This window comes from Melopsittacus undulatus (assembly GCF_012275295.1).
Source record: "Melopsittacus undulatus isolate bMelUnd1 chromosome W unlocalized genomic scaffold, bMelUnd1.mat.Z SUPER_W_unloc_3, whole genome shotgun sequence".
NCBI lineage: Eukaryota > Metazoa > Chordata > Aves > Psittaciformes > Psittaculidae > Melopsittacus > Melopsittacus undulatus.
In genome coordinates, this window is record NW_022993945.1 from 1,298,082 (window position 1) to 1,325,592 (window position 27,511).

The 27,511-nt window shown below is 44.1% G+C and overlaps 1 protein-coding gene across 1 annotated transcript in view; it reads left to right on the plus strand.

Annotated features, from left to right (window-relative positions):
- The first annotated feature begins 24,061 nt into the window (after positions 1-24,061).
- LOC117438248 (palmitoyltransferase ZDHHC7-like) overlaps positions 24,062-27,511 on the plus strand; it is a 35,712-nt gene continuing 32,262 nt past the window's right edge. The window contains exon 1 of the mRNA XM_034073767.1: positions 24,062-24,275. The gene's annotated coding sequence lies outside the window, so the exon portion shown is untranslated. The remainder of the gene's footprint in view (positions 24,276-27,511) is intronic.

Genomic DNA, 27,511 nt, shown 5'->3' on the forward strand with positions numbered 1-27,511 from the left:
AACGACCCTCAGACACCACCACCACAATTTTGTACGCATGCAAGGAACTTTCTGGAAAATAATGTAATCCATGTGTAGCCTCATGAATATGTATGTATGCCCAGGGACTATATAAGGACGGCTTGTGTAGCAATAGGGGAGACACACGTTAGGAGGAGCTATCCCCCGTGTCTCCCGGTGCCGCAATAAAGAATACCTGCTTGTCAACTTGAAAACTTTGTTGGCAAGTTTGTTCCTGGAGTTTTCTCTGAATCACCCTCAGTTTGGTTTTGTAATCACCTCTGCTGTGGTCTGTGTTTAATGAATCAATGCTTCTGGTTCTTTCGATTTTCTTCTCTGAATGCAACTTGTATTTAATAACCTCCTTAGTTCTGCTGCTTCTTTTTGTCCTTTATCTAAGCTTTTCTGATACTGTGTGCTTACTCCACCTCCATGATCATGTCTCTATCTATCCTTCAAAAGCTTTTCTTGTCTTAGATGTTCCTTTTACCTCCTTAAAATGCTTTCCTTATTTTTACACAGTTCCCCAGGCACAACTGTTCTGTATTGCTTTATTGCTATCTATAGACCACATCAAATCAAAACCAGAAGGGCAGGAACTAAAAAGCAGAAGGTACTAGAGATTAAGACAATGAGGTTCAGAAATGTATTTCTGTAAATTGCCATTCTTCAGTTAATACTGAAGGGGTATATCTTAAAGTCAAACACACAGAGCAGGCAGAGAACCAGAGAGATAATAAGGTTATTTTCTTACTTCAGATTATGTCATGGAGGGGCTGAAAATGGTCTGAAGAGAGGAGATGTGGCATAATGTTATCACCTTGCACCTGCAGAACAGCAGGAATAGTTCAGCACAGAAAAAGGATGCAAAGGAAATGGATTATGAAAACCAGCTTTTATTTTTAGTTAGAATTTAAACATAGTACTGACACCGAGTGGTATTCAATGGGGAAAATTCCACACAAATGACAAACCTTTGGGACTTTACAAATAATTAAACCCGCAGCAGCTCTAGTCTGCTGGAGATGGAAGGGCCTTGGGCAAATGTCAGACTCTTGTAAAGTTTCCCTTTTCTCCCTAATGCAATCCATGAGCATCTTTACTGCCCTTTACCAAACTGCTGGAGTCCTCATACAAATTATGTGAATTTCAGTATTTGCATTTCTGAGGGGAGGATAAAAGGGGCACTGCCACGGAATGGACTCAGTCAGAGATCAATATGATCAGACCAAAAGCCATTTATTGCAAAGCATTAACTATTGCTTACACACACCTACAGCAATTTGGCATATCATGATTGGATACATGTCTTGAAAACCCTTAGTGACTAACAAACATATAATTGGTTAAGCACAGGTGTGAGAACTTGACCTTGAAAGCTTGCCAACAGTCCACAGTTCTCATAAGTCGGTGAATTCCAGCTTCTTCTTCTTATCTTGCTTGCTTAAGCTTTCTCGGGCCTCCCACGGCCTTGCTGTATCCCTCAGAGTTATTCAGAGTTCATGTACCAAATATCCATTCTCCTGTGAGAACACTGTCTCCACATCTCCCTCTTTTTAGTTTTACTAAAAGTTTTTTACAATTTGTTTTTTCTGCTCTATCACTGCTTGACTTGTGTAACATAACCATCCACTACTCTAGGCAGATTAGTCTGATTTGAAATCACTTGAACCTTTATAACATGTGGCATACCAGTGAATCCTACACACCATGTAACAGGATGGAATAATGGGGATTTAACAAATGTGCCCAACATACTTGTCTGTTACCCATAGTCACACACAATAGAACAGATATTACAAAGATTTCTATCATTGCTGTTTCTTTATGTTGTTGAGTTCTGGGGCTTTATATGTTTCACTGGCAGCCAGTATGGTCCTGTCGATAGCTGTACACAGCTGTATCCTTGACCCCATGTCAGCAATGGCACTGGTCCTTTCCACTCATTATCATTGTAGGTCTTTATATAGAACCAGTGGTTTGGGCAAGGAATTGTCCATCAGATGTCACAATCGCTATTGCGGAAAGAGAATCAAAACTAGACAAATTTAAAGAATTTAGTACAAATTGTGCTTTTGCTAACTGTCCGTGGAGAAAATCCTTGCATTCCCCCCTTTTTTTTTTAATCTACTTTCAGTACTTACTTTAGATGACCCTACTTGAGCAGAGGTTTTCGACTAGATCATATCTCCTACATATGCCAATCACAGGCTGCTGGTCCTGCCCTTTTTCTCCTGGATGGTTCTCTGATAACAGCGGAGGCCATCCCTCACATCAAGGTCTGGCATGGCATGTGTCCCCACTGCTCCACGCCTGCTGGGCTGCAGCCAACAGCGGAGCTAAAGGTTCTTCTTGGTGGCAAACACAGGGGCCAACCCAGTCTTGCCCTTGACTGTGATAGCAGGCATTTGGTCAACATCAGTCCTTGCACCCTGTTGTCAGTGCAGAGTTTCACCTGCTTCATCCAGTAACAAGTCACTACTATGGCAAAGCATTCACAGATTTACTTGAGCAGAGTAACTATTACAGAGTGCATCAGCATATTGAAGATGCTGATGGCAGTGAGGAATAGCCAAAGAAATTTCTTACCAGTGGAGTTCTCTCACTCTCTTAATTTGTTCCATTACCTGCTTTATAGCACTACCATCATCTTAGAATCTTTCTAGCTTTTGCCTTAGCATTTTCTAGCAGCTGCTGCAAATTTGCATGCTCTAACATCTCTTTTACAAGTGACAAATCCATACAATACAAGGTATAGTTTCTTATTAGGAACTGGCTAGTAAATACAGGTAGTTTTATACACAAAATCACAGCCTCTAATAATTTACAAGCACACATATTCAAGTTGTTATTTTTCAGTTGCCCCCAAGTGATGTTTTGCAATCATTCGTTTTTCTCTTCCTCTATCTCATTTTGCTTGGGGTATTCACAGTCAGCTCCTGTAGCTGAGGCATTGGGTTTCTCCACTCATCTGTCCAGCTCATGGCAAGGCTTGACAAACTTTGCAGGCAGCCACCATAGACCTGTAGGTAGGAGGACACAAATATACCCCCTCTCCCAGGTTATCAGTTCTTGAGAAATAGACAGGTTAAAGTGATTCCTTAAAGCAGAAGCATTCTGATACAAAGGGAATGTGAAGCAGCTGCAGAAGTAAACTGCACAGTCTTAACAGTCAAGGAGTTTGTTCCATCATTGCCCCCTTTTTTTGTTTTTCTTTCTCTGCCACCCTGACGCTGCTTGGGTGATGGCTGATAAAGGCTGATAAAGCTTGTGGTTGCAATACCCCTCTTGCTTTTTTCAGTTAGCAGTTCTTGTTTCAACGGAACTGTTCCTCCAAGTCTTGGATTTACACCCAGGTTACAAACTGCCCCAGTACTTCAATAGATTGAGAGGGGGGTTTTTGGGGTTTGTTTTTCTTTTTCCACTACTCAGCTGCAGTGTCCATCCTGGGCGTTCCACCAGTGGAGCACTGCAGGCCGAATCGGAGGGCAGCTTCTTCTGAACATGGTTACCGAACTCTTATAAAATAATTTTCTTTTTTTTTTTTTTTCTGAAGTCATTCACCCTGCTTTGCATGGCTACAAATACCAGCCTGCTCAGCAGCCACTACAAATGCCTGCCAGCTCATCAGCAGCTACAGCTGCCTGCCTGCTTCAGCAGAAACCATAAATACCTATCAGCAACCGCACTTTTGCATTAACCCTTTCTTGCCCGAAATGTTAAACTGCTACCCGTTAAAAACATTTACATGAATCCGACAACAAAAAATACACAGAACACCATCTGCCCTCAACACACACACACAGAGGATCCCACAAGCACATTCCACACAACTACAATATTTGAAACACAAAATCCAGACAACCACTCCTCCCACTACACAGTCCCACATACAGAAAGTGGCACAAGGACCCTGTGAAGACTATCAGGAAACCAGCTCCGAGGAGCATCATCGCAGTGCAAGGTGGCAGGCTCAACCTTAGCGGGCGTCCCCGCAGAGGCTCTGCCTCCCTCACATTGCATGAGGCTTGGGCTTTTATACTGACCAAAATACACATTCTGACACAGGTGGCCAGCCTATGTCTGAAGAAGTGGTCAGCAATATCTATAAAGGTCTCCAAGGGTCGATAGAAGCATGGACATACTTCTATTTACTAACTTTTAGTACATGAGTATCACAGAGACAGTATCAAAGGAGTTGTATATGGGGTCCCAAGTCCACGGTCTGCTACAGTCTGCCCGATACTCCTTATAAGAGCATACAAGAGACCTTCCCACCGTGGGTCTTGATCCAGCACATACACCACAGAGAAAGCACACAATACATGCATCCCCTACACATCTCACTTCACCCTTTACAGCTGCCCATTTATCATGAGGATCTGGGGGATACAAATCAGGCTTCCTTTCCGGATGAATAGTCTCCAGGTCAAAAGGACTATCCAGGTAAGCACTGGAATCATCAGGCATCAGAACCTCAGGATCAGCAACAGCAGACTGATGAACGTGCACAGGCTCCTTCTTGGAGTCAATAAGGCCTGGGTCAAAAGGATCATAGAATCATAGAATCATAGAATAGTTAGGATTGGAAAGGACCTCAAGATCATCTAGTTCCAACCCCCCTGCCATGGGCAGGGACAACTCACACTAAACCATATCACCCAAGGCTTCATCCAACCTGCTCTTGAACACTGCCAGGGATGGAGCATTCACTACCTCCCTGGGCAACCCATTCCAGTACCTCACCACCCTAACAGTAAAGAATTTCTTCCTTATATCCAGTCTAAACCCCTGCTCTTTAAGTTTCAACCTGTTACCCCTTGTCCTATCACTACAGTCCCTAATGAAGAGTCCCTCCCCAGCATCCCTGTAGGCCCCCTTCAGATACCGGAAGGCTGCTATGAGGTCTCCATGCAGCCTTCTCTTCTTCAGGCTGAACAGCCCCAACCCCATCAGCCTGTCTTCATATGAGAGGTGCTCCAGTCCCCTGATCATCCTCATGGCCCTCCTCTGGACTTGTTCTAACAGTTCCATGTCCTTTTTATGTTGAGGACACCAGAACTGCACACAATATGCCAAGCGAGGTAGCACGAGAGCAGAGTAGAGGGGCAGGATCACCTCCTTCAACCTGCTGGTCACGCTCCTCTTGATGCAGCCCAGGATACGGTTGGCTTTCTGGGCTGTGAGTGCACACTGCTGGCTCATGTTTATTTTCTCATTGACTAACACCCCCAAGTCCTTCTCCGCAGGACTACCATGAATTTCCTTTTTGCCCAACCTGTAGCTGTGCCTGGGATTGCTCCCACCCAGGTGTAGGACCTTGCACTTCCCTCTAGCGTATCAACAGAACCACACAGCTTGGTTTCATTGGCAAACTTGCTGAGGGAGCACTCAATTCCATTGTCCATGTCAACGACAAAGATATTAAACAAGACCGGTCACAACACCGATCCCTGAGGGACACCACTCATTACTGATCTCCAGCTGGACATTGAACCGTTGACCACAACTCTTTGAGTGCGACAATCCAGCCAGTTCTTTATCCACCGAGTGGTCCACCTATCAAATTGATGACACTCCAATTTAGAGACAAGGATGTCATGTGGGACAGTGTCGAACGCTTTGCACAAGTCCAGGTAGATCATCTTAATCCCCACCCTCAGTTTTCGCAGCCAAAGCGGCAACCAGCAGAAGTTTGGGGGGGAGGGCTAGGGGGGAGGGTCAGGGGGGGCACGCTGGTCTCCATGATCTAATTTTTTTACTTTAACGTCTCTAAAACAGTTCTCCAAATGACTAAGAAACTTTTCACAGCGTCATTGCCTTTTGTGGCTGCATAGAATCATAGAATATTTAGGATTGGAAAGGACCTCAAGATCATCTAGTTCCAACCCCCCTGCCATGGTATCCCACAGTTTAACTCCTGCCCCATTCCATTAAGAGATCTCAAATATGGTAGACTCATCAATCTCTGGGTAATGCGTCTTCAATCATTTCAACATTAACTTTAAGTCTGTCTCTTTAAAGGTTGCTCCCTTCACCTTAAGGACTGAAAACATCCATAAAACAGAGGCTTCTTCCTTAGGAATTTTTTCCCAAGTCTCGAGATTAAAGGCTTCGCCAACCCATGCAATTAATTCCTTCTCCTTACTCCAGAGCAACAATCTTTTTAGCATAGCTTCATCATAATCTGTCCCTCTCACAGAGAGGATATGTTGGAAGAGCTTAAGCATTGCTGCTTCTTCTTTACTTAACTGGTTTCCCATCCTTAAGCTCCCTTCCAACCATTCGGCTGCTCACCTTATTTGCACTGCGCAGTGTCTTCTGGGCTCACAAGGCTCCGATCCGAGGTTTCTACTTCCGAGGCGTCTACCTCCTGATCTTGGTCCAGCCAGACTGATTCCAGCCGATTTCTTTTTTCTTTCCTCCCTGCGGCATCGCAATTCAGACTCTTCCATTTCAAAGTGAATATATAGAGGGTCCCTGTTTGGGCACCATTTGCCGCAGAACGGACTCAGAGATCAATATGATTATACCAAAAGCCATTTATTGCAAAGCATTAACTCCTTATATACTATTGCTTACACACACCTACAGCAATTTGGCATATCATGATTGGATACTTGTCTTGAAGACCCTTAGTGACTAACATATAATTGATTAAGCACAGGTGTGAGAACTTGACCTCGAAAGCTTGCCAACAGCCCACAGTTCTCATAGCTTGATGAATTCCAGCTTCTTCTTATCTTGCTTGCTTAAGCTTTCTCAGGCCTCCCATGGCCTTGCTGTATCCCTCGGAGTTATTCAGAGCTCCTGTACCAAATATCTATTCTCCTGTTAGAACACTGTCTCCATAGAGCACAAATATTTCATATGTTCCTCTGACATGGGAAGGATTCAGAAACTCCCCTAAGTCTCACCCACACACCAGTAAAGGTATTGTGGCTGTCTATGCAGTCTGCAACAGAGATAAGTGCTGTTCCTTCCTATGAGGACGGGAAGCTCAGAAACAATTTGCTTTTTGCAATGTTATGTTTCAACATTTCTTAGGTAATTTGTTTGTGGACCTGAAGTTATCTCTGGCAAACAATTTATCTTGTCAATATTGTTTGCTGTGGAAACAAGCTCCAAACCAGCAGGGCTTGCAGAAGAACCAAAGTCCTGACATGTCTGGTAATGTTTTTAGCATGGCAAATACAATGCTGTGCACATTAAAACAAGTCTAAGATCTGCTCCACATGCTTAACAAAGATGTGGGAAGGAAAATATTCACATGCTTAAGTTTGGGAGGAACTGAAGAACCTGCAATTGATGCCTCGTGCTAAAAATACAGACAACAAAGCAAGCTGAATTAAAAAATTTTTGGTTAGCATAAATACGGTAGCTTGCTCATAATCATCTGCAATATTGATCATCAAACTTCTCATTGTGTAGTGAAACAAATGGAACACAAAATCACAAAAATGGAATATATAAACCTTTAGAATTAGTTTTAAGCAATGTTAAGTTCAATGGCTTTGTAAGAGTAGCAGTGGAAAATTACTGCGGTGCATAGTACATAGAAAAAAAATAGAGTACAGACAGAGAACATAGTGGCACAAGATAAATCATTATAGTTGATGTAGTCTTAAGAAAAACAGTCTAGAAAAACAGGATGCAGGGATAAGGAGTATCTGGGAATAGCAGGTGTCCAGGATAGACTACAGTTAAAGTAACTGATAAGTAGGAGGACAGGAGGATTATTATGTCTCTGGTGCTAACGAACCAATTAAACTGGTATAAGAATCTACTGCGCATGCTTCAAAGGCTGCCAGAAGTGATGAAGATTGTTGGAAGAAGTAAACAACCCTCAGACACCACCACCACAATCCTGTACACATGTGGGTAACTTTCTGGAAAATAACTTAATCCATGTGTAGCCTCATAAATATGTATGTATGCTGTCATGGGTTCAGCAGTAGCTCATGCTCTGCCAGGGAGGAGGGAGCGATAGGGCGCCTGGTCTGGGCTAGTCGGGGAGGTATTCCATACCACAGCACGTCCTGCTCGGGGAGGGGACTGGAAGCTGGCCGGGAGGGAAGGGGTTAACACTCCAGGCTGGGCTCGGGGAGGCAACTGGAAGCTGGCCAGGAGGGGAGGGGGGAAGCTCTCTCTCTCTCTTCCAGGCTGTGGCGGGTGATATCGTATTCTCTCTCCCTGTTTGTCTCCTCTAACATTGATTTGTTATTGGTACTGGTAGTTATTTCTGTTATACCTTGATTGCTGGACTGATTTTACCTCGATCCGTGGGAGTTGTATTCCTCTGGCTCTCCTTCCCATCCCTCCGGGAGTGGAAAGGTGAGGGGGGGAGGGGAAACAAAGGGGGAACTGTGCAGATTTAGTTTAAACCACGACAGTATGCCCAGGTACTATATAAGGATGGCTTCTGTAGTAATCTGGAGACACATATTAGGAGGAGTGTCTCCCTGTGCCACAATAAAGAATACCTGTTTCTCAGCTTGAAAAATTTGTTGGCAAGTTTGTTCCTGGAGTTTTCTCCGAATCAGTTTGGCACCCCAGATAGGACTCTCTCTGCTCGGCTGCAGGACCCGCTGAGGACACGGCTCCGTAGTGCCCTCAGGAATTTTTCCTGGAGGGACCCCTTGACTCATTCGTATTGCTGCGGGAGCAGACAAGGACCATCTTCATAAAAGGTATTCTTTTCTTTTGTATAGTACGTAAGGGGCAGGGGGCAACTTGCATAAAGACTACATTGGTAATTGGGTTGGTTTGGTAAGTGTACGCAAGGTTTGGAAGCCTTCCATAAATTGAGACAAGAAATCTCGTAAGTAAAGGCATACACCCGGCTGTTGGCGTCTGTTCGGTATACACCCACAAGAAGCAGTGGGCTTCTTGTGGTTTGGGTCCTGCAAGATGCAGTGGGCATCTTGTAGAAAATGTTATGGATTTTACTGGTATACACCCACAAGAGGCAGGGGGCTTCTTGTGATTTGGGTCTTGCAAGATAACAGGGGGTGTCTTGTGGAAATGGTTTTGGATCTTGTTGTGGCTTTTGGTCTTGTGATTTGGTATTGGTGACAGGATGTTATAACATTGTTATTAATTGTGGTTTGTTCGATAGAATTTTAGTCTCTGTCTCAAGTGTTGTAACTGTGTGGAGTGTGTCTGTGGGATCCCTAGTGTGTGTGAGTGAGACACTGATAATGGAAAACTGTAGATGCAGGAGTCACAGACAACGCGGAGACGATCAATGTGATCAAGTGATTGCCAAACTTTATTAGATACAGTGCTCTTCTTATACCCTTACTCCCTTATGTAACAGCCTTCAATACTGAGCTCTAATTGGTTAGTCTAGAGGTTACTATCGTTTACAGAGCTAATGTTTATAACTTCTTATAATTGCGATTAAATACCTTACTCTAAAAATACACTGGGAAACTACAACCTTGGCAGAGATCATTCTCTACATGTTTTCAGTGGAAAATTACAGAGGCCTAACAAGACAACTGACCTTGCTTATGCCTGCCAAAAATCTTCTTACTTTACAGTAACAAGGCTCAGGGTATCGGGATCAATCATTATGTGGCCTTGGCTCTTTAATAATTCCCACAGAAAATCAGCAGAGTGAAGAGATCATGAAAAAGAGTCCTTTAGGGTGCATTTTGGCACATTGGAAAGAACTGGGAGGCCCTCCTGGGGACTCGGTAAATAAGAAAATGTTGGTAAAATATTGTAACCGATGGTGGCCTTTGTATACTTTGGAAGATCAGGAAAAATGGCCTAAAAATGCAACTCTGAATTATAATACATTGTTACAATTAATGTTGTTTTCAGGCTGCAAGGAAAATGGCATGAAATAATGTATGCAGATATGGTTTTCACTTTAAGAAACTACGTGGAGTGACAGACGCAATGCAAAATTAATATAGCTCCTCCAGATCCCTTAATTTTGGCTTTGGAAAAGGACAGAGAAAAACTGAAAGTTAAGATGGAAAGATGTTGTTCAGCCTGTGATACTGGGGAAAGATGTTTAAAGTTAAAAAACAGTAATCAGGAAGATAGGTTGGAAAATTGTCTATCACAGGTACCCCCGAGAGGAGCACCCTCTGCATCTTTCCTATCTGATACTGATAAGGAGCACGAGATTGCTGTCACTGGCAACAAGCGGCAGATCATAGAATCATAGAACAGTTAGGATTGGAAGGGACCTCAAGATCATCTAGTTCCAATCCCCCTGCCATGGGCAGGGACAACTCACACTAAACCATATCACCCAAGGCTTCATCCAACCTGCTCTTGAACACTGCCAGGGATGGAGCATTCACTACCTCCCTGGGCAACCCATTCCAGTACCTCACCACCCTAACAGTAAAGAATTTCTTCCTTATATCCAGTCTAAACCCCTGCTCTTTAAGTTTCAACCCGTTACCCCTTGTCCTATCACTACAGTCCCTAATGAAGAGTCCCTCCCCAACATCCCTGTAGGCCCCCTTCAGATACCGGAAGGCTGCTATGAGGTCTCCATGCAGCCTTCTCTTCTTCAGGCTGAACAGCCCCAACCCCATCAGCCTGTCTTCATATGGGAGTTGCTCCAGTCCCCTGATCATCCTCATGGCCCTCCTCTGGACTTGTTCTAACAGTACCATGTCCTCTTTGTGTTGAGGACACCAGAACTGCACACAGTACTCCAAGTGGGGTTGCACAAGAGCAGAGTAGAGGGGCAGGATCACCTCCTTCCACCTGCTGGCCACGTTCCTCTTGATGCAGCCCAGGATACGGTTGGCTTTCTGGGCTATGAGTGCACACTACTGGCTCATGTTCATTTTCTCATTGACTAACACCCCCAAATCCTTCTCCACAGCACTACCATGAATTTCCTTTTTGCCCAACCTGTAGCTGTGCCTGGGATTGCTCTGACCCAGGTGGAGGACCCTGCACTTGGCATGGTTAAATTTCATGAGGTTGGCATCAGCCCACCTCACAAGTGAGTCAAGGTCCCTCAGGATGGCATTCCTTCCCTCCAGCATATCAACGGAACCACACAGCTTGGTGTCATTGGCAAACTTGCTGAGGGTGCACTCAATCCCACTGTCCATATCACTGACAAAGATATTAAACAAGACTGGTCCCAACACCAATCCCTGAGGGACACCACTTGTTACTGGTCTTCAGCTGGACAATGAACCGTTGACCACAACTCTTTGAGTGCGACAATCCAGCCAGTTCTTTATCCACCAAGTGGTCCACCTATCAAATTGACGACACTCCAATTTAGAGACAAGGATGTCATGTGGGACAGTGTCGAACGCTTTGCACAAGTCCAGGCAGATGACATCAACTGCTCCACCCCTGTCCATCACTTTTGTAGCCGAATCATAGACGGCCACCAAATTGGTCAGGCAGGATTTTCCCCTAGTAAAGCCATGCTGGCTGTCACCAAGCACCTTGTTGTTTTTCATGTGCCCTAGCATGCCTTCCAAGAGAATCTGCTCCAAGATTTTGCCAGGCACAGAGGTGAGACTGACTGGTCTGTAGTTCCCTAAGTCATCCATTTTCCCCTTCTTGAAAATGGGGGTTATATTTCCCTTTTTCCAGTCATCAGGAACATCACCTGTCTGCCATGATTTTTCAAATATGATGGCCAGTGGCTTTGCAACTTCATTCGCCAGCTCCTTCAGGACCCGCGGATGGATTTCATCAGGTCCCATGGACTTGTGTACATTCAGGTTTTTAAGATGGTCTCAAACCAGATCCTCTCATACAGTGGGCCCAAGGTCTATGTTTTCATTCTCACAGTCCCTGCGTCCGCCTTCCAAGACTTGGGTGCTGCGGTCAGAGCCTTTGCCAGTGAAGACAGAGGCAAAGAAGCCATTCAGAACCTCAGCCTTCTCCAAGTCCTGTGTAGCCAGTTCTCCCGAAAGTTTCTGGAGGGGGCCTACATTGTCCTTAGTCTGTTTTTTAGCCGCTACATACCTATAAAATCCCTTCCTATTATCTTTAACATCCCTTGCCAAGTTTAGCTCCAATTGGGCCTTAGCTTTCCTAACCTGGTCCCTAACTACCCAGACAACATCCCTGTATTCATCCCAGGCCACCTGTCCTCGCTTCCACCTTTTATAAGCCTCTTTTTTCTTGTGAATTTTTCTCAGCAGCTCCATATCCATCCAGGGGGGTCTCCTGGCCCTCCTGCTGCACTTCCTTCTCGTTGGGATGCAACACTCCTGAGTTTGTAGCAGGTGATCCTTGAATGTTAACCAAGGGTCTTGAGCCCCCCTGCCCTCTAGGGCTATATCCCATGGAACCTTACTAAGCAGGTTCCTGAAGAGGCCAAAGTCTACTCTTTTGAAGTCCGGGGCAGTGAGCTTGCTGCACGCTCTTCTCACTGTCCCGAGGTCCTCGAATTCGACCATCTCGTGATCGCTGCATCCAAGACTTCCCTGGAGAGTCACATTTACAACGAGCCCTTCCCTGTTTGTGAGCATATGGTCAAGCAGGGCACCTCTCCTCGTCGGCTCTTCTACTGCTTGCAAAAGGAAGCTGTCTTCCACACAACTGAGAAACCTCATAGATTGCTTGTGCCAGGTTGTACCATCACTCCAACAGATGTCAGGGTGGTTGAAGTCCCCCATGAGAACAAGGGCCTGCAAGTGTGAGGCTTTTCCTATTTGTCTGTAGAGTTCTTCATCCACAGGTTCCTCTTGATCAGGCGGTCTGTAACATATCCCCACAGTAATGTGTCCCATCACCGATTTCCCCTTAACCCTGACCCACAAACGTTCTGTTAACTGATCATCTGTCTCCAGAAAGAGTTCCATACTCTCCAGCCTATCCCTAACATAAAGGGCAACTCCCCCTCCCCTCCTACCTCGCCTGTCTTTTCTAAACAGCCTGTAACCTTTCATTCCAACACTCCAGTCAAAGGAGCCATCCCACCATGTTTCTGTGATGCCTATTATATCATAGCCACGTAGATGTGCCCACATCTCTAATTCCTCTTGTTTATTCCCCATGCTATGAGCATTTGTATAGAAGCATCTGATCCAAGCTCCAAATGAAGCCAGCTCAGTGGCTGGAGCGGCTAGAATATTACTACATTGTTCAGAGTATTTATCATAGGTGCTGGCAACTGACTGGGTATGTTGGGATGGAATGATGCTCCCCTCCCCCAACACAACTAGTTTAAAGCATCCTTGACAAGTCTGGCAAGCCTCCTAGGAAAGCCACTCTTCCCTTTCTTTATCAGAGCAGCTCCACCAGACCCCAGTAGTCTTGGCCTACAAATGTGGGCCCCGTGTCCAAGACACCCAAACCCTTGACTATGACACCACCCTTTTAACCATTTATTAACCTGTCCAATCCTCCTTGCCTTTGGAAGGTCCTCCCCTGTGTCCTGGAGAATTGACGAAAAGACTATCTGAGCTCCAGAACCCCTGACCAACTCTCCCAGAGCTCTGTAGTCCTTTATACTCCTCAGGCTACTACTATCTATATCCTTAGCACCCACATGTATCACTAGAAGCACGTAATAGTCCATGCGACTTACTAGAGCAGGCAGCCTCTCCGCAACATCCCTGATCCGTGCCCCAGGTAGGCAACACACCTCCCTTGCGACCGGGTCAGGCTGACAGATGAGCGCTTCTGTCCCTTTCAAGGCACTTTTTCCTGGCGGCACCAGTAGAGATCTTCTGTACCAGTGCACCAACCAACTGTTTCTGATGCAAGTGCATTTCCTCATTAGTCCCCTGCAGTACAACAAAGCGGTTCTGGGTGGGTACAGCAGATTTAGGAGGAAGCCCCTTGCTTTTAATTGCTCTCTTCCTCCTTTTGTTGTTTTTTTTTTGTTACTAATTCCCAGCTTCCCTGATCAACAGCCTCCTTCTTTCCTCCATGAGTTAGAGGGGAAGCTTGAGGCCCCTGTGCTGTTTGGGCCTGGAGCAAGCAGTCCTGCTTCCTCTCAGCTTCTCTGACATCTTGCACCTTACTGACAGCATCCCGTAGCTCAGCCACCTGCTGGAGGAGGTCCTCCATCAGGGAACATCAAGCGCAACCCTGCCCTTTCTGCACTTTTCCCTCACAAGAACAGTGCAGGCACTCTCTACACTCCAAGCTCTGCACCTCAGCCTCCCCACTTACCAGCTCTGTCTGGGTGCCTATGCTGGCCACCACTGGGGCAGCCAAGGCAGAGGTCCCAGACAGGACCCTGGTCGTACGGCGAGTGCTCACCTTCGTGCTCGCCTGCCCGCGCGAAGTGCCACTCAAACTGCCTCGACCCGCTCTGTTTGCCCGCTCTGTTCGCTGCGCTCCCTAGGTAGATTTTTAACCACTCACAGTTGGTGCCACTCCTCCTGTCTCTGCCCCCAGTGAGTCACCTCCTTGCGGTAGCTGAGCTCTTGGGCAAGTCCTGTCGAGGATTTGAGGCTCTCTCCTCAGTGGCTCTTGTCTCTCTGTGGTGAGGCTCCTGGACGCTTATCTCCCCCGGCTCCACTCCAGTGTTACAGGCGTCCTCTCTCAACTACTCCCCTCAGCAAGTGAGGGTTAAACCAGAAGTGCTGTTGCAGAGGCAAGCATCTGCAGCCCCTGCAGAGCAGGGTGAGCAACTGTGAGGAAAAAAAAAAAAGGAAAACCAAGGAGGAATGGAGGGGAGCTCGTGTAGCTCCTGTGTTTGAGCATGGGATGGGTGCTGGGGCACGCAAACAAGTGGGAACACACATGTTCACGGACAGGACTGAGGTGTTGTTGAGTAAATGTGGACAGGAGGAAGCATGGAGAGCGCATAGGAATCAGGAACAGGTAGAAAAGAAAAAGCTGGGTTGTACTATAGCCACGGCTGCGGTGGTTGCTTTGAAACTGGGGTGGGGAGTTTGGACGCTGGAAGTGAAACTGCCCTGGGGAGGGAGTGCCATGGTGTGACTCCGGTGACTGAATTGGAACTACACTGACAAGGGACCTGGGGAATCTACCCTAGCAGATCCACTGGCTAAATTAAAATTAGGGACTAGAGGAAATAAAGTGGAATTTTAGTGGATAGAGGAGCAACTTATTCGGTGTTAAATCTGAGAGAAAAGAATTTGTTACAGATGTGGGAGCTACTGGCCACCAAGAAAAAGAGGAAAAAAAAAACCTGCAAAAAAAAAAACAAACAAACAACATGAAGCATTCTTTCTGAAACCCTTAAAGTACAAATTGGGAAAACAAATTGGAATGCATAAATTTTTATGCATGCCAAATTCTCTAAAATCTTTATTAGGGTGAGAAGCAACGTTTAAAGAAGGCAAAATGGAATTTAGAGTTAAAAGCAATCAATTAATTGCAGTTTTGAGTTTATCTTTAATTCAACAGAAAAGCAAACAGGAGGACCTCCCTGAAATAGAAGAAATCCTTAATCAGGTACATCTGGGAGTATGGGCATCTGAAGTTCCAGGTAAGGCAAAAAATGCTTTGCCTGTTAAAGTGGAAATAAAAAGGGGGGCCTGCACAATTAGAATAAACCAATAACCCTTAACATTAGAAGATCAAAGGGAATAATAAAAAAAAAGTCATTGATAAATTTTAAAATATATATTATTCATTGAATGTGAATTGGAATATAATACTCCTATCTGGACAGTAAAGAAATAAAATTGCAGATTGGTTCAAGATCTCAGAGCAATCAACAAAATTGCACAGGATATTCATCCAGTAGTAGCTAATTTGTATGACTTATTGACTAAATTGAATAATAATCAGAAATGTTTTGCCATCTTGGATTTAAAGGATGCTTTCTTTTCCTTACCATTGGCCAAAGAAAGCCAAAATTTATTTGCTTTTGAATAGGAAAATATTGACACAGGAAGGGAAACTCAATTAACTTGGACAGTATTACCTAAGGGGTTTAAAACAGTCCAGCAATTTTTGGAAGTCGGCAGGAGAACTAGAATCATGGAAGCCACCTACTAAGATGGGGACTCAGTTACAATATGTGGATGACCCATTAATTGCTACAGAAACAGAGGAAGAATGCATCCAGTGGACAATGGAATTATTACCTTTTCTGGGACTGTATGGTTATCGGGCATCCAAACAAAAGGCTCAACTAACCCAAACCCTAGTTTCCTACCTAGGATATGAAATAACAGGAGGACAGAGAGAACTTGGAGCTGCTAGAAAAGAAGCCATCTGTCAGACTCCATGACCGTCAACCGGCAAGGAGCTCCGGACATTACTGGGAATGACTGGATGGTGCAGAATTTGGATCCATGATTATGGTGTTCTGGTAAGACCACTATATGAACTGTTGACGGGAAACCCTCCCTCTTTAGAATGGACTGATACAGCAGAAGAGGCTTTTAGAAATTTAAAAACAGAGCTAATGAGAGCTGTAGCTCTGTGATTTCGGATGTAACTAAATCCTTTCGGCTATATTCCTGTGAAGAACAGGAAATAGCTTTGGGGGTCCTTGCTCGAAAACTAGGACCCTACAGAAGGGCAGTGACATGTTTTTCAAAACAGCTGGATGAAGCGAGCAAAGGATGGCCCAGATGCCTAAGAGCTGTGACAGCAGTTGTCATGAATATTGAAGAGGCTCGCAAATTCACCTTGGGACAAAAAATACTGTGCTAATGTCCCATGTTGTATCAGCAGTCCTGGAGCAGAAAGGAGCCCTCTGGTTGTCTCCTTCATGTTTTTTAAAATATCAGGTCACCCTTGTGGAACAAGATGATATAGAAATTGTGGTCACTAACATTGTCAATCCAGCATCCTTTTTGCAGGAACAATCAACAGAACCACTAACACACGACTGCTTGGCCACCATAGAGACTGTATATTCGAGCCAACCAGACTTGAAAGAAAAACCTCTGGAAGATGCTGATTCTTGGTTTCCTGATGGTAGTAGCTTCATGAAAAATGGTAAACAAAAGGCAGGATATGCCATTACTACCACTTCACAGGTAATAGGGGCTAAACCTTTACCCTCAAACAGCTCTGCCCAGAAGGCAGAAATAATAGCATTAACGAGAGCCCTAGAACTGGCTAAAGAGAAAAGGATAAATATTTGGACTGATTCTAAATATGCATTTGGTGTGGTCCATGCACATGGTGCTATCTGGAAAGAACGAGGACTTTTGAACACACAAGGGAAACAGATTACACATGCTACAGAAATTCTACAGTTACTGGAAGTTGTTCAGCTACTTGAAGAAGTAGCTATTATGTATTGTCGAGGGCATGAACAAGGTGACTCTCATCAGGAAATTGGAAATAATTTGGCCAATTTTGAAGCCAAACGAGCAGATGAACAATCTAAAATCATGTCCTTAATCCCTGATGGCAAACTAACAATTGAAAAATGTAAACCTAGGTATTCAAAAGAGGACAGAAAATTGATTCAAGTTCTAAAAGGACAGGAAAATAAAGAGGATTGGGTTCAGATGCCTGATGGGTGAATTGTAATCCCCTATAACCAACACTGGAAGTTAGTTTAGGGAGAACATAATAAAACTCATTGGGGTAGCAATTCTTTGTATAAATATTTAGACAAACAAATTGTAGGAAGAAATCTATACACCACAGTTCAATCAGTGACAAAACAATGTCAGCTATGTCTTAAGAGTAAACATAAAACTGAAAATAGAAATCAAATTGGGACAATTGTGAGATCAAGTTATCTGGGACAGCATTGGCAAATAGATTTTTCTGAATTACCAAGAAAAGGGGGTTATTGATATTTGTTGGTGTTAACGAATACTTTTTCAGGCTGTGCAGAAGCATTCCCTTGTAGGATAAATAATACAAGACAACTGATTAAAACATTATTTAACAAGATAATTCATCTCTTCGGAGTACCAGCGGCAATTTCTTCCGACTGAGGTTCACAGTTTAGTGCAAAATTGTTACAAGAAATTAGCAAAAATTGGAAATTGATTGGCAACTACATGTTCCATACAGGCCTCAGGCCAGTGGACAAGTAGAAAAGATGAACCATCTGATCAAACAACAAATTAGTAAAATATTTCAGGAAATGAATTTATATTGGTACCAAGGTTTACCACTGGCTCTATTAAGAATTCGAACTAAACCTCGGTCAAAAGAAGAGGTTAGCCCATTTGAAATTTTGTATGGAAGACCGCATCAGTCCCAGTTTAAAGGAGAAAGTCTTCAGGAAGTAGGAGAAAGCTATCTCTGTGAGTTTTCGATCAATCTGGGAAAACAATTGGAGGAGATAAATAAGAGAATAGCAGGGACAAGAGAAAGAGGTTTGGATTATCTGATTCACCCTTTCAGATCTGGAGACTGGGTTTATGTTAAGAATTTTTCAGGAGATCCTCTACAGGAGAACTGGAGTGGACTGTACCAGGTATTACTGACCACCTTTACAGCAGTGAAGATAAAGGAACAACCTGCTTGGATACATTATTCAAGAATAAAGAAAGCACCAGAACCAAGGAAGACATGGCGGATTGAACCTTCAGGACCCTTACATATGAAATTGCATTGGTCATAATTTGGACTCATAACTGGTGCACAAGCTTGGGACCAGAATTAATACCTGAAATTAGTGCAGAAGTTTTTAATCATAGTGACTGTTGGGTGTGTGCACAGTTGCCTAAATCAGGAGAAAGCCTGGATCTCTCATTAATTGGATTTTCAGTTCCTAACACTGCCTCATGGACAAAACCTGTGGGTGAACACTAGCAATTTGTATTCAAAGGAAAGCTTATCACCACTCAAATTGCAATCATACTATTAATATAGATGGTATCCTAGTTCGGTGGTGGCCCATTCCTAAAGTGAAAGGATGGTATTGGTTATTTGGAGAAAATGCTTATAAGACTTTACCCCCCAACTGGAAAGGGGCATGCACCTTAGGTGCTATAATACCCAATTTTACTATTATCGACAGGTATCCTTCCAAAACCTGGATTTGAAGTTTCGTTAAAGGGATTAAGCGAGGGTTTAACCCTATTATTGAACGGCATACTGCATTTCATAGTTTTGTGAGAGGGCTACTTCCATCTTTGGGAGTAAGTGAATTTAGAGAAAGCAATTGTAAATATCTCAGCAACCACAGAGGAAATGGAAAGTAAAGACATTGATATAGTCCAGGCAGAACAACAAGACATAACCAGCCTATCTAAGGTGGTATTACAAAACCAAATGGCCCTAGACATGTTATTGGCATCACAAGGAGGAGTTTGTTCCATAACCAATGAAAGTTGTTGTTCTTACATAGACCAAAGTGGCAGAATTGAAACAGATCTGGAGGAAATTTGGAAACAAAGATATTTCATGAAATGGCCATGGAAGATAGCTCCTGGAGTTTTGAAGAAATATGGGAAAAGTTAACTTCATGATTACCTAATCTCTCCTGGTTGAGGCAAATGGTTGCAGGAATATTGATGTTAATTACTTTAATATTGATTACTTGTTGTATGATACAATGTTCCCTTTGGTGTTGTAAATGAAGATTGGAAAATGGGAAATAATTTCAAAAGGACTTTTGATGGTAATGGTAATATATAAAATGTTGCAAAAGAATTTGCAAAAGGGCAGAAAAAGGGGGATTTGAAAAAAGGGGAACACAAAATCACAAAATGGAATATATAGACCTTTAGAATTAGTTTTAAGCAATGTTAAGTTCGATGGCTTTGTAACAGTAGCAATGGAAAATTACTGAGGTGCATGGTACATAGAAAAAATAGAGTACAGCTAGAGATTGTACTGGCACAAGATAAATTGTTATAGTTGACATAGTTTTAAGAAAAAGTCTAGAAGAACAGGACACAAGGATAAGGAGTATCTGGGAATGCAGGTGTCCAGGATGGGCTACAGTTAAACTAACTGATAAGTAGGAGGATAGGAGGATGATTATGTCTCTGATGCCAATGAACCAATTAAACTGGTATAAGCACCTACTGTGCATGCTTCAGAGGCTGCCAGAAGTGATAAAGATTGTTGGAAGAAGTAAACGCCCCTCAGAGACCACCACCACAATTCTGTACGCATGCAGGGAACTTTCTGGAAAATAACGTAATCCATACGTAGCCTCATGAATATGTATGTATGCTCAGGGACTATATAAGGATGGCTCGTGTATCAATAGGGAGACACACGTTAGGAGGAGCTATCCCGTGTCTTCCGGCGCCGCAATAAAGAATACCTGCTTGTCAGCTTGAAAACTTTGTTGGCAAGTTTGTTCCTGGAGTTTTCTCCGTATCAGTAGTGAACACTTTAAAAAGCGCTACCTCTTTTAAACCCAGCTGCCTGGAAAGGGAAATTGGTATGTTAGGACTATACTCCATCAGAATAAAGTACTTTGGCACCCTGAGAAATCAAGGGCCTGCAAAATCAGATGAAGTGTGGCTCTGAGGTCCAAGATGGTTCTCAGGATCTTTGTACTGCAGTAAGCACTGTGTGCTGTGCAAAGTCACCCAGTCTTTCTAGCAATGTTCAAGCAGAAAACAAAGCCAAGATAAAAAAATGCATCACGGCCTTTCATCCTCAGAGATCTGCAAATGTAACTGCATTTTCAGAACTACATCCAGAAATAATGGCTAGACTCACACCTGTAGTATGCAACCCAGACATGCCTATACTTCAGGAATCACAGAATCACAGAATCCCAGGGGTTGGAAGGGACCTCAAAAGATCACCTAGTACAACCCCCCTGCAAGAGCGGGGTAACCTAAACTACATCACACAGAAGCTTGTCCAGGTGGGCCTTGAATATCTTCAACATACGTGACTCCACAACCCCCCTGGGCAACCTGTTCCAGTGCTCTGTCACTCTCACAGTAAAGAAGTTCTTCCTGATGTTAACGTGGAACATCCTATGCTCCAGTTTACACCCATTGCCCCTTGACCTATCACTGGATATCACTGAAAAAAGCCTAGCTCCATCATCCTGACACTCACCCTTTACATATTTGTAAACACTGATGAGGTCACCCCTCAGTCTCCTCTTCTCCAAGCTAAAGAGACCCAGCTCCCTCAGCCTCTCCTCATAAGGGAGGTGTTCCACTCCCTTAATCGTCTTTGTGGCTGTGCGCTGGACTCTTTCAAGCAATTCCCTGTCCTTCTTGAACTGAGTGGCCCAGAACTGGACACAATATTCCAGATGACCAGATCTCAGAGAGAATTTCCTGGTTTCAGCCTATATTTAAGTTATATGTCATTATATGTTATATATATATATATCTTAAAAATTGTCAAATAAATGACTTGCCTTTTACACCTTTTCTCCCTGCATTTGCATTTGCAAATGCGCTGTTTGCCACTGTCATACGGTCAGTGTGACAAACGACATTTAGGCTGCCCCAGAGCTGCAGAAATAAGTCATGCACCATCCAGTGGACAAACGCACTACTTACACTGCGGCCACGAGTTACTAAACATCAGTTCCATGGAAATTGATTGCAAAACTCCCACTGAATTAGAAGATTTCAGGGATAAAGCATGTGTAGGAACTGCTGAAGTATACACTACACCTCCAGGGTGTGACAACATGCAGAGTCCTGTCTAGTTGACAATGCTAAAAAACAAAAAAATCAAACCCAACACAGTACCTAACTTTTTTTGTAGTTTCTGGGTAACCATCATTACTGAGATAAAAGCTCAAGGACATTAAGTTTTCTCAAGGGTTAAGCTCAATATAATTGGCACAGCACCCCCTGTAAGTATGCACCCAAGAAAAAATGCTTTTCTTCATTTTGTTTTTACTCCTGGCTAAATGACATTAGTTATATTAAGGGAAAACATGGAGGGAAAAAGTTTTTGAAAAAGATCAGCCCATATGATTTTGTGTCTATAGATGTTTACATACTTTCCTTTGAATAGCGGAGATACTGGCATTGAAAATTTATTTTAGCATGTGAAACCTAGCTGTTGGGAGATAGAAGACTACACAGAAACCCAAGCTTTTCTGAAGTCGTTAATATTTCAGCACAGAAGCAGTTGGAAATTAAAAAAAAAGGCAGAAACACAGAGGCATGTGGGCAGCTGAATGTTGTACTTGCAGCATGCACAGCCACTCATGCACTTGCTGTCCAAGTCCCACTAGATGGTGTTCACGCTGCAAGATAAAAACGATGCAGAAACGTGCCCAAGATACCGTAATTTTGATTTGTCATCCTTCAGCGTTTTTATCTTTATGTGTTTCTAATGTATCCTCAGCTCACACACTGCAAGATTTGCTATTTTGCATCAAATTTTTAAAGCTACTGGGTATGTATTTTTCCTAATGGAAAATTCTGAATGAGTGTCATGAAGTAGTATTTCATAGAATCATAGAATCACAGAATGATTTGGGTTGGAAGGGGCCTTAAAGCTTCCAACACCCTGCCACAGGCAAGGACACCTTCCACTAGATCAGGTTGCTCCAAGCCCCGTCCAACATGGTCTTGAACACTGCCAGGGATGGGGCAGCCACAGCTTCTCTGGGCAATCTGTGCCAGTGTCTCACCACCCTCATAGTGAAAAATTTCTTCCTAATGTTATAAAAATTTCGTCTTAGCCATGATCTAATCCAATTAATTTTATTTACAATTGATTAATATCGAGAGGCAATAAGCAAGCAGCGCTGGGTGTGCCTGGGAGTCTCCGCTCCACCAAGGACACACACCCGGATCTTTGGAGTATAGTCTCTTATACTTCTCAGTCTTGGGTTTTAGCCAATCCTGTTGTCTTCTTTACCCAAATGTCAACGTGGCCCCTTTCCTTTGTTCTTTTGTTTGTTGGGGTCTTTCTCTGGTGAAGACGTTGCTGAACTTTCTTAGTAATGTATTAACAGAAAAACGTTTACAAGCTTAACCATAGTCTTAACATTTTGTTCTATACCTTATATGGTTATTTGCCTAGTACCCAAGTTTGCAACATCCTGTAACAAAATGTATCTCTTGGTTATCTAACCTCCTTAAGCCAGTCAAACCGTTAAATGGAAGCCCCCTTTGAAAAACAAAGCAACTGATTAGGAGAGATTATCCCCTTTGTTTCTCCTTATTGACTGGAGCACTTATGGTAATCACAATCACAAAGGAGGGCTGGTTTCACACAAAGTGCAATGGTGACAAGGAAGCCTAAATTCCTGACACGCATCATTCCTGTATATTTCACACTAAAACCTGATCAAAAATCTCCCTTCTGTCAGTTTAAAGCCATTCCCCCTTGTCCTATCACCACGTCCTTGTAAAAAGTCCATTTTTTTCTTCCATATAAAACTGTCCAATTCAAGTCCTGATGTTGAAACCTAGGTTAATCAACTTTAGTAAACACACTCTTGACTTCAGTGCCAAATCACCCTCCTGAGACACCCTGAAGTAACAAAGAACTGTAACAAACTACCCCCACAAAAACCTGTTTAGGCATAAAGGAAAAATCCCTCATAGAAGAATTGAAGAGAACCCAACTGGGTCTGTATTCTGTTATGGCAGGTGCAGGGGGATGTGCTGTTGCTGGTGATGAGGGCTTCGACGGGATGAGGCAGGACTGGCCAGAGGCCAGCTCCCCGAGGCAGCAGCGCCACCAAGGCCGCGGATAGGACTTCACCCAATGGCATGGGCGTTGCCAGTAAGCACGGGTCCGGAGCCACCCTACCAGCAGACACCCCCCTCTCCCCTTCACTCTGCAACCAAGGTATCACCCTCACATCACAATTGCTTGTCAATCTGAGGGGAAGAACGTGAAGCGGCAGAGCCTCGAGCGCACAGAAACTGAGAACACAACTCCCACTTTAGCCCTCCCAGGCTCACACACAGCCAAGCCTTTCTCCGGCAGCCTGGACAAAGACGAGGCACACATACACACAACTAACCGCGTTCCACTCCGCTCTTGGGTAGCGCGGCCAACCCCTCTCGGGGCGGTGCCTGCGCAGTTCGGCGTACTTGACTTCCGCCTCCTGAGACACTGTACTTCCCGCGTCCGGGAGTTCTCCGTGGAGAGTCCGGGCACGCACGCACGCACGCACGCACGCACGCACGCACGCACGCACGCACGCACGCACGCACGCACGCACGCACGCACGCACGCACGCACGCACGCACGCGCGCACGCACGCACGCACGCAGTTTGGTCCCGGCATTTTTCACTGTGCTCTCGGTACAGCATCAGCTGCATCTCTGAGAGTAGTAGGGTCGCCGCCCCTGAGGTAAATCCACTCCTTTCCCTTCCCGCGCCATTGTCTTATCACCGATCCGGTTCCCCTCAGGGTGCTCGCCGCCCCAGATCCTCCTTTGCACTGGCGGAAGCCCGGCCTTGCAGAGAGGGAGCGCGGGAGTTCGGTTAAGCCTTGGCGAAGGACGGACGGGGTAGGTTATCGGAATCAGCCGCCTCTCCAGGCAGGTCGGGCTGAGAGCTGGGCGCCCCTCAGGTCCCTCTCCTTGCTGGAGCTCGGTGCTAGGTCTTAATGGGATTTTTCTCGGTCCTGGCTGTGCTTCTGCCCTTATTCGGATTATTTAAAAATAAAAACCTGACAGCAGCCATGGAAACAAGCTTACGGAAGCATCCTTGTGCCCCAGCACGGCTATGTTATGGAGTCTTAGCTGCTGCCATGGGAAGCTGGAAGGTAACGGAACAGCAGCTGCTTGACACACCACGCTTTTCAGTGGTATCCTGGCTCTAGGGAGTTTTGTTGATTTCTGTGCTGTTAGTTTTCCTTATTTTCGGGAAGGAAGAACAGCGCTTAGAGGAAGAGGGAACATAAATAGTTCACACTGAGAAATGAGAGGGTGGGTTAGTACAGCACAGCATGTATGTGATCTATGCCATAAAAAGAAAAAAGGATTAGGAGAGCATTGGCTGTCTTCTATACTACACATACAGTTGTATAGTGATGTCAGGATACTGAATTACAATGATGTAACTGTTCACTTTGCTGAAGACATAATTAGCTGATGCAGCTCATCTTAAAAACAGTGAACAAGACATAAAGTTACTTAAAACATTGTTTAGAGTGTTTTAGTATTTTTCTTTGATAGCTTAATCTAAAAGGTTTTTCTTCTTGGTCAGAAGCTTGTTTGCTGTACGTACATGTAGCATATTTCAAAGTATTGTACGACTGGATTTTTTTCTGTTGTGCTAAAATTTCTTGGTAATTTTATGCCATTTCATTTGTATGAAAAGGAGTTGTTTGCAGAATTGATTTAAAATTCACATTTGTTGTGACATACACAAATACAGATTTATTTCTTTTCAGAATCTTGATATTTTCTCATTTAAGGTAACTTGGTTTGAGCAGCTGAAAACTTGCTTGAAAAATATTTTTTTCCTGAGGTATTTCACCTTAGCTGGGAAGAATTCCAAATTTGTGTTCTATAGGAAGTTTCAGAATTGGGAGGTTGGTTTTGAGTCACTGATTCTTCTCAGACACTTGAAAACATCTGGGTAACGCTGCTTACCTCTTTAGAAAAAGTTTGGCTTTTTAGAGCCTTTGTTGGGTATTTTGAGTGTCTGGTAACTTCAGCTGTCAGTTCTTCATATATTTAAAGGCTTAGTTAAAAGTTTATTGTAGATACTTTTCTTTTTCTGGGTCCTTTTTTGAGATAGAAAAAGTTAGTCAAAAGCATTGGTTAAAAGTTTTATATGCCCATTTTTTATGAAATAATAGATGCATTCTCCAGCTGCTAAGTATGTAGGCTTCACCAAACTTGAATTTTCTTTTACAAGTCTTGACTACAAAGAGTGGTTGATGTCACAAAGTGCTATTGAAATGAATTGGCATAGATTGAAATTTTAACTGGAAACATTTAGAAAGAGTAGGATAACAGAAAGTGGCTGAAAAGCGGGCCTTATCTAGGTAAACTTAAGCTTGAGTTGCTATTAAGGGAGGTCCTGGGTTCAGCCCTAGCAGTCAATGCTGTTAACACCAATGCTTTTAGTTGTTCTTAAGTAATGTTTTCACTGATCAAGGATATTTATGAATCTCATGCTCTGCCAAGGAGGAGGGGAAGCCAGGAGGAAGAACAGACAGGACACCTGACCCAAACTAGCCAAAGAGGTATTCCATACCACAGCACGTCATGCCCAAAATAGAAACTTGGGGCAGTTACCTGGAAGGCCCAGATCACTGCTCGTTCGGGGTGGGTCTTGGTCAGTGAATGGTGAGTGGTTGTACTCTCTTCCCTTGTTATATCCCTTGACATTATTATTATTGGTGCCAGCAGTAGTGGTTTTGTGTTATACCTCAGATACTGGACTGTTCTTATCTCAACCTGTGGGAGTTACGTTCTTTTGATTCTCCTCCCATCTCTCTGGGAGTGGTGGGAGGAAGTGGGGGAGCGAGTGGCTCCATGATTCTGGGTTGATGGCTGAGGTTAAACCATGACATTCTTTGTGGTGCCCAAAGTGGGGCACGAAAGGTTGAGATAACGACAAATATGACTACAGTGTGTCTAATCGTATTTGTGATAAGCTGATCTGTAGACTGGAGAGCCAAGGAGTGATCAGCAGTACATGCTCACCCTTTAATAGCCATATATGGCCAGTGCAAAAGTCTAACGAAGAGTGGAGAGTGACAGTAGAGTACAGGCCACAATTTGCTTTACTTGGAGGGGTGTCCAGTACACTTGGAACCAACTGCCCTGGGGGTGGAAACACAGCCATGGACTGATCCAAACAGCACTGGAACAGGGGCAAGCTCCAGAACACTTGCAATACATTGACGACATTATTGTGTGGGGTGATACAGTGGAAGAAGTCTTTGAGAAAGGGAGGAAAATAATCCAAATCCTGCTGAAAGCCAGTTTTGCCATAAAATGGAGTAAGGTCAAGTGACCTGCACAGGAGATTCAATTTTGGGGAATAAAATGTCTAGATGGATGTAGACAGACCCCAGAGATGCAATTAACAAGATAACAGCAATGTCTCCACCAACTGATAAGAAAGAAACACAAGCTTTCTTGGGTGCAGTGGGGTTCTGGAGAATGCACATCCCAAATCACAATTTGATTGTAAGCCCTCTCTATCATGTAACCCAGAAGAAGAATGATTTCAAATGGATCCCTGAGCAACAATAAGCCTTGGAGCAAATTAAGCGAGAGGTAGTTCATGCAGTGGCCCTTTTACCAGACTGGACCAGGCCAGATGTGAAAAATGGCCTTTGCACTGCACCTGGGGACAATGGTCCTATCTGGAGCCTCTGGCAGAAAGCCCCAGGGGACACTCAAGGTTGACCCCTCGGCTTTTGGAGTTGGGGATACAGACGATCTGAGGCCAGCTATACCCCAACTGAGAAAGAGATACTGGTAGCCTATGAAGGGGTTTGAGCTGCTTCATAAGTGATTTGCACTGAAGCACAGCTCCTCCTGGCACCTCATTTGCCTGTGCTGGGCTGGATGTTCAAAGGCATGGTCTCTTCTATACATCATGCAACCGATGCTACATGGAGGAAGTGGGCTGCAGTAATTACACAATGAGCTCGAATAGGAAATCCCAGTCGTCCAGGAATTCTACAAGTCATCGTGGACTGACCAGAGGACAAAAATTTTGGAATGTCACCAGAGGAGGAGGTAATGCATGTTGAAGAGGCCCCACCATATAATAAATT